Genomic DNA, 7,165 nt, shown 5'->3' on the forward strand with positions numbered 1-7,165 from the left:
TTTTACCAAATGTTTCCAGCATGTCACGTGCAACCAGAGAAAAAAAATCCTATAATTCTATCCTCCTGATTCCTGCTTACAAGCAAAAACTAAAGCAGGAAGTACTAGTGACTCACTCAATGCGGAAATGGTCAGACGACGCGGATGCTACAGTACAGGACTGTTTTGCTAGCACAGACTGGAATATGTTCCGGGATTCATCCAATGGCATTGAGGAGTACACCACCTCAGTCATTGGCTTCATCAATAAATGCATCGACGACATCATCCCCACAGTGACTGTACTTACATATCCCAACCAGAAGCCATGGATTACAGGCAACATCCGCATCGAGCTAATGGCTAGAGCTCCCACTTTCAAGGAGCGGGAAACTAATCTGGACGCTTATAATAAATCCCGTTATGCCCTCAGACGAACCATCAAACAAGCAAAGCGTAAATACAGGATTAAGATTGAATCCTACTACACCGGCTCTGACGCTCGTCAGATGTGGCAGGGTTTGAAAACTATTACGGATTACAAAGGGAAGCCGATGTGAACAAAACCATTCACAAAGCTGCTGGGCCAGACGGATTACCAGGACGTGTTCTCAAAGCATGCGCGGACCAACTGTCAAGTGTCTTCACTGACATTTTCAACCTCTCCCTGACCGAGTCTGTAATACCTACATGTTTCAAGCAGACCACCATAGTCCCTGTGCCCAAGGAAGCGAAGGTAACCTGCCTAAATGATTACCGCCCCGTGGCACTCACGTCGGTAGTCATTAAGTGCTTTGAAAGGCTGGTCATGACTCACATCAACAGCATCCTCCAGGACACCCTAGATCCACTCCAATTCACATACCGCCCCAACAGATCCACAGATCTCAATCACACTCCACACTGCCCTTTCTCACCTGGACAACAGGAACACCTATGTGAGAATGCTATTCATTGACTACAGCTCAACGTTCAACACCATAGTGCCCACGAAGCTCATCACTAAGCTAAGGACTCTGGGACTAAACACCTCCATCTGCAACAGGATCCTGGACTTCCTGACGGGCCGCCCCCAGGTGGTAAGAGTAGGCAACAATATATCTGCCACGTTGATCCTTAACACAGGGGCCCATCAGGGGTGTGTACTTAGTCCCCTCCTGTATTCCCTGTTCACCCACGACTGCGTGGCCAAACACGACTCCAACACCATCATTAAGTTTGCTGACGACACAACAGTGGTAGGCCTGATCATGGACAATGATAATATGGCCTATAGGGAGGAGGTCAGAGAACTGGCAGTGTGGTGCCAGGACAACAACCCCTCCCTTAACGTAAGCAAGACAAAGGAGCTGATCATGGACTACAGGAAAAGGCGGCCGAACAGGCCCCCATTAACATCGACGGGGCTGTAGTGGAGCAGGTCGAGAGCATCAAATCCCTTGGTGTCCACATCACCAACGAACTATCCTCGTCCAAACATACCAAGACAGTTGTGAAGAGGGCACGACACAATCTTTTCCCACTCAGGAGACTTAAAAAATTCGGCATGGGTCCCCAGATCCTCAAAAGGTTCTACAGCTGCACCATCGAGAGCATCCTGACCGGTTGCATCACCGCCTGGTAAGGCAACTGCTCGGCATCTGACTGTAAGGCGCTACAAAGGGTAGTGTGAGCGGCCCAGTACATCACTGGGGCCAAGCTTCCTTGCCATCCAGGACATATACAATAGTTGTTTCTTTTATTTATAAAAACACTCACTCCCTGAACTGGCTTCCCAACTCTCAGCACTCGTTACAGAATAACACCTCACCTAAGGGAAGCACCAGGGAGTTTTTGTATTTTATTTGTGTCAGAGTAAGGAAGTCAGGTCCGGGAACTGCTACAGGCTCTCATGCCTCAACCAGATCGCCCAGGCTTCCCTGCCTCAGCCGGCGCGTCAGGCTCTTATGCCTCGGTCGGTCATTAAGACACTAACAGCTTACAGACGGTAAGCAATTAAGGTCACAGTTATGAAAACTTAGGACACTATAGAGGCCTTTCTACTGACTCTGAAAAACACCAAAAGAAAGTTTCCCAGGGTACCTGCTCATCTGCGTGAACGTGCCTTAGGCATGATGCAAGGAGGCATGAGGACTGCAGATGTGGCCAGGGCAATAAATTGCAATGTCCGTGCTGTGAAACGCCTAAGACAGCACTACAGGAAGACAAGACGGACAGCTGATTGTCCTCGCAGTAGCAGACCATGTGTAACAACACCTGCACTGGATCGGTACATCCGAACATCACACCTGAGGGACAGGTACAGGATGGCAACAACAACTGCCCGAGTTACACCAGGAACGCACAATCCCTCCATCAGTGCTCAGACTTGTCCTCACCAGACTCCACCGGCAACAACGTCGCCTATGGGCACAAACCCACCGTCGCTGGACCAGACAGGACTGGCAAAAAGTGCACTTCACTGACAAGTCGCAGTTTTGTCACACCAGGGGTGATGGTCGGATTCGCGTTTATCATCGAAGGAATGAGCATTACACTGAGGCCTGTACTCTGAAGTGGGATTGATTTGGAGGTGGAGGGTCCGTCATAGTCTGGGTCATCATCGGACTGAGCTTGTTGTCGTTGCAGGCAATCTCAACGCTGTGCGTTACAGGGAAGACATCCTCCTCCCTCATGTGGTACCCTTCCTGCAGGCACATCCTGACATGACACTCCAGCATGACAACGCCACCAGCCATACTGCTCATTCTGTGTGTAATTTCCTGCAAGACAGGAATGTCAATGTTCTGCCATGGCCAGCGAAGATCCCGGATCTCAATCCCATTGAGCACGTCTGGGACCTTTTGGATCGGAGGGTGAGGGCAAGGGCCATTCCCCTCAGAAATGTCCGGGAACTTGCAGGTGCCTTGGTGGAAGAGTGGGGTAACATCTCACAGCAAAAACTTGCAAATCTGGTGCAGTCCATGAGGAGGAGATGCACTGCGGTACTTAATGCAGCTGGTGGCCACACCAGATAAAGACTGTTAGTTTGGATTTTGACCCCCCCCTTTGTTCAGGGACACATTATTCCATTTCTGTTAGTAACATGTCTGTGGAACTTGTTCAGTTTATGTCTCAGATGTTGAATCTTGTTATGGTCATACAAATATTTACACATGTTAAGTTTGCTGAAAATAAACGCAGTTGACAGTGAGAGGACGTTTCTTTTTTTGATGAGTTTAACTGTAGATTTAGAGACTTGGTGACGGCAAGATGCGACCGAGTTCTGTAATTCTCCGACTGTGGCCCTTGGCCCCAGAACCATCTTCCTCACTGTGAGTGGGGAAGATACAGATGTATCCTCTACCCGGCAGGTTAAGCACTGTTCCAGTGGTTTGAAACTTCTTATTTATTTACTGCCCTTAATTATTCACATGCGTGTTACCTCATTTTTATATCTCAGTGAAACAGGAAGCCATGGAAGGGCAAAGTACAGTCTCTTAGGCTGAGATTAACTTTAAAAAAGCAGAATGTTAACCCAAAAAGCGCATATTTCAACCCCTAAAAGCTGTCACTATTTCTCTCCTCCAGTCTGTGACTACTTCTCTCCTCCTTAGTTTCACTATTTCTCTCCTCCTCAGTGTCACTATTTCTCTCCTCGTCAGTGTCACTATTTCTCTCCTCCCCTCCACCAGTCTGTCACTATTTCTCTCCTCCTCTCCACCAGTCTGTCACTATTTCTCTCCTCCTCTCCTCCAGTCTGTCACTATTTCTCTCCTCCTCTCCACCAGTCTGTCACTATTTCTCTCCTCCTCTCCTCCAGTGTCACTATTTCTCTCCTCCTCTCCTCCAGCCTGTCACTATTTCTCTCCTCCTCTCCTCCTCAGTGTCACTATTTCTCTCCTCCTCTCCTTTAGTCTGTCACTATTTCTCTCCTCCTCTCCTCCAGTCTGTCACTATTTCTCTCCTCCTCTCCTCCACAGTGTCACTATGTCTCTCCTCCTCTCCTCCAGTCTGTCACTATTTCTCTCCTCCTCTCCTCCACAGTGTCACTATTTCTCTCCTCCTCTCCTCCAGTCTGTCACTATTTCTCTCCTCCTCTCCTCCAGTCTGTCACTATTTCTCTCCTCCTCTCCTCCAGTCTGTCACTATTTCTCTCCTCCTCTCCTCCAGTCTGTCACTATTTCTCTCCTCCTCTCCTCCAGTCTGTCACTATTTCTCTCCTCCTCTCCTCCACAGTGTCACCATTTCTCTCCTCCTCTCCTCCAGTCTGTCACTATTTCTCTCCTCCTCTCCTCCACAGTGTCACTATTTCTCTCCTCCTCTCCTCCAGTCTGTCACTATTTCTCTCCTCCTCTCCTCCACAGTGTCACTATTTCTCTCCTCCTCTCCTCCAGTCTGTCACTATTTCTCTCCTCCAGTCTGTCACTATTTCTCTCCTCCTCTCTTCCAGTCTGTCACTATTTCTCTCCTCCTCTCCTCCAGTCTGTCACTATTTCTCTCCTCCTCTCCTCCAGTCTGTCACTATTTCTCTCCTCCTCTCCTCCAGTCTGTCACTATTTCTCTCCTCCAGTCTGTCACTATTTCTCTCCTCCAGTCTGTCACTATTTCTCCCCTCCAGTCAGTCTCTATTTCTCTCCTCCAGTCTGTCACTATTTCTCTCCTCCAGTCTGTCACTATTTCTCTCCTCCAGTCTGTCTCTATTTCTCTCCTCCAGTCTGTCTCTATTTCTTCCTCCAGTCTGTCACTATTTCTCTCCTCCAGTCTGTCTCTATTTATCTCCTCCAGTCTGTCTCTATTTCTCTCCTCCAGTCTGTCACTATTTCTCTCCTCCAGTCTGTCACTATTTCTCTCCTCCAGTCTGTCACTATTTCTCTCCTCCTCAGTGTCACTATTTCTCTCCTCTCATCCACAGTGTCACTATGTCTCTCCTCCTCTCATCCAGTCTGTCACTATTTCACTCCTCCTCTCCTCCAGTCTGTGACTATTTATCTCCTCCAGTCTGTCACTATTTCACTCCTCCTCTCCTCCAGTCTGTCACTATTTCTCTCCTCCTCTCCTCCAGTCTGTCACTATTTCACTCCTCCTCTCCTTCAGTCTGTCACTATTTCTCTCCTCCAGTCTGTCACTATTTCACTCCTCCTCTCCTCCAGTCTGTCACTATTTCTCTCCTCCAGTCTGTCACTATTTCTCTCCTCCAGTATGTCACTATTTCTCTCCTCCAGTCTGTCACTATTTCTCTCCTCCAGTCTGTCACTATTTCTCTCCTCCAGTCTGTCACTATTTCTCTCCTCCAGTCTGTCACTATTTCTCTCCTCCAGTCTGTCACTTTTCTCTCCTCCAGTCTGTCACTATTTCTCTCCTCCAGTGTGTCACTATTTCTCTCCTCCAGTCTGTCACTATTTCTCTCCTCCTCAGTGTCACTATTTCTCTCCTCCTCAGTGTCACTATTTCTCTCCTCCTCTCCACCAGTCTGTCACTATTTCTCTCCTCCTCTCCACCAGTCTGTCACTATTTCTCTCCTCCTCTCCACCAGTCTGTCACTATTTCTCTCCTCCTCTCCACCAGTCTGTCACTATTTCTCTCCTCCAGTCTGTCACTATTTCTCTCCTCCTCTCCTCCAGTCTGTCACTATTTCTCTCCTCCTCTCCTCCTCAGTGTCACTATTTCTCTCCTCCTCTCCTCCAGTCTGTCACTATTTCTCTCCTCCTCTCCTCCAGTCTGTCACTATTTCTCTCCTCCTCTCCTCCTCAGTGTCACTATTTCTCTCCTCCTCTCCTCCAGTCTGTCACTATTTCTCTCCTCCTCTCCTCCAGTCTGTCACTATTTCTCTCCTCCTCTCCTCCAGTCTGTCACTATTTCTCTCCTCCTCTCCTCCACAGTGTCACTATTTCTCTCCTCCTCTCCTCCAGTCTGTCACTATTTCTCTCCTCCTCTCCTCCACAGTGTCACTATTTCTCTCCTCCTCTCCTCCAGTCTGTCACCATTTCTCTCCTCCTCTCCTCCACAGTGTCACTATTTCTCTCCTCCTCTCCTCCAGTCTGTCACTATTTCTCTCCTCCTCTCCTCCACAGTGTCACTATTTCTCTCCTCCTCTCCTCCAGTCTGTCACTATTTCTCTCCTCCAGTCTGTCACTATTTCTCTCCTCCTCTCTTCCAGTCTGTCACTATTTCTCTCCTCCTCTCCTCCACAATGTCACTATTTCTCTCCTCCTCTCCTCCACATTGTAACTATTTCTCTCCTCCTCTCCTCCAGTCTGTCACTATTTCTCTCCTCCTCTCCTCCAGTCTGTCACTATTTCTCTCCTCCTCTCCTCCAGTCTGTCACTATTTCTCTCCTCCTCTCCTCCAGTCTGTCACTATTTCTCTCCTCCAGTCTGTCACTATTTCTCTCCTCCAGTCTGTGACTATTTCTCTCCTCCTTGGTTTCACTATTTCTCTCCTCCTCAGTGTCACTATTTCTCTCCTCGTCAGTGTCACTATTTCTCTCCTCCTCTCCACCAGTCTGTCACTATTTCTCTCCTCCTCTCCACCAGTCTGTCATTATTTCTCTCCGCCTCTCCACCAGTCTGTCACTATTTCTCTCCTCCTCTCCTCCAGTGTCACTATTTCTCTCCTCCTCTCCTCCAGCCTGTCACTATTTCTCTCCTCCTCTCCTCCAGTCTGTCACTATATCTCTCCTCCTCTCCTCCACAGTGTCACTATTTCTCTCCTCCTCTCCTCCAGTCTGTCACTATTTCTCTCCTCCTCTCCTCCTCAGTGTCACTATTTCTCTCCTCCTCTCCTCTAGTCTGTCACTATTTCTCTCCTCCTCTCCTCCAGTCTGTCACTATTTCTCTCCTCCTCTCCTCCACAGTGTCACTATTTCTCTCCTCCTCTCCTCCAGTCTGTCACTATTTCTCTCCTCCTCTCCTCCAGTCTGTCACTATTTCTCTCCTCCTCAGTGTCACTATTTCTCTCCTCTCATCCACAGTGTCACTATGTCTCTCCTCCTCTCATCCAGTCTGTCACTATTTCACTCCTCCTCTCCTCCAGTCTGTGACTGTTTATCTCCTCCAGTCTGTCACTATTTCACTCCTCCTCTCCTCCAGTCTGTCACTATTTCTCTCCTCCTCTCCTCCAGTCTGTCACTATTTCACTCCTCCTCTCCTTCAGTCTGTCACTATTTCTCTCCTCCAGTCTGTCACTATTTCACTCCTCCTCTCCT

The sequence above is a fragment of the Salvelinus fontinalis genome, chromosome 31, assembly GCF_029448725.1.
Source record: "Salvelinus fontinalis isolate EN_2023a chromosome 31, ASM2944872v1, whole genome shotgun sequence".
NCBI classification, from domain to species: Eukaryota; Metazoa; Chordata; class Actinopteri; order Salmoniformes; family Salmonidae; genus Salvelinus; species Salvelinus fontinalis.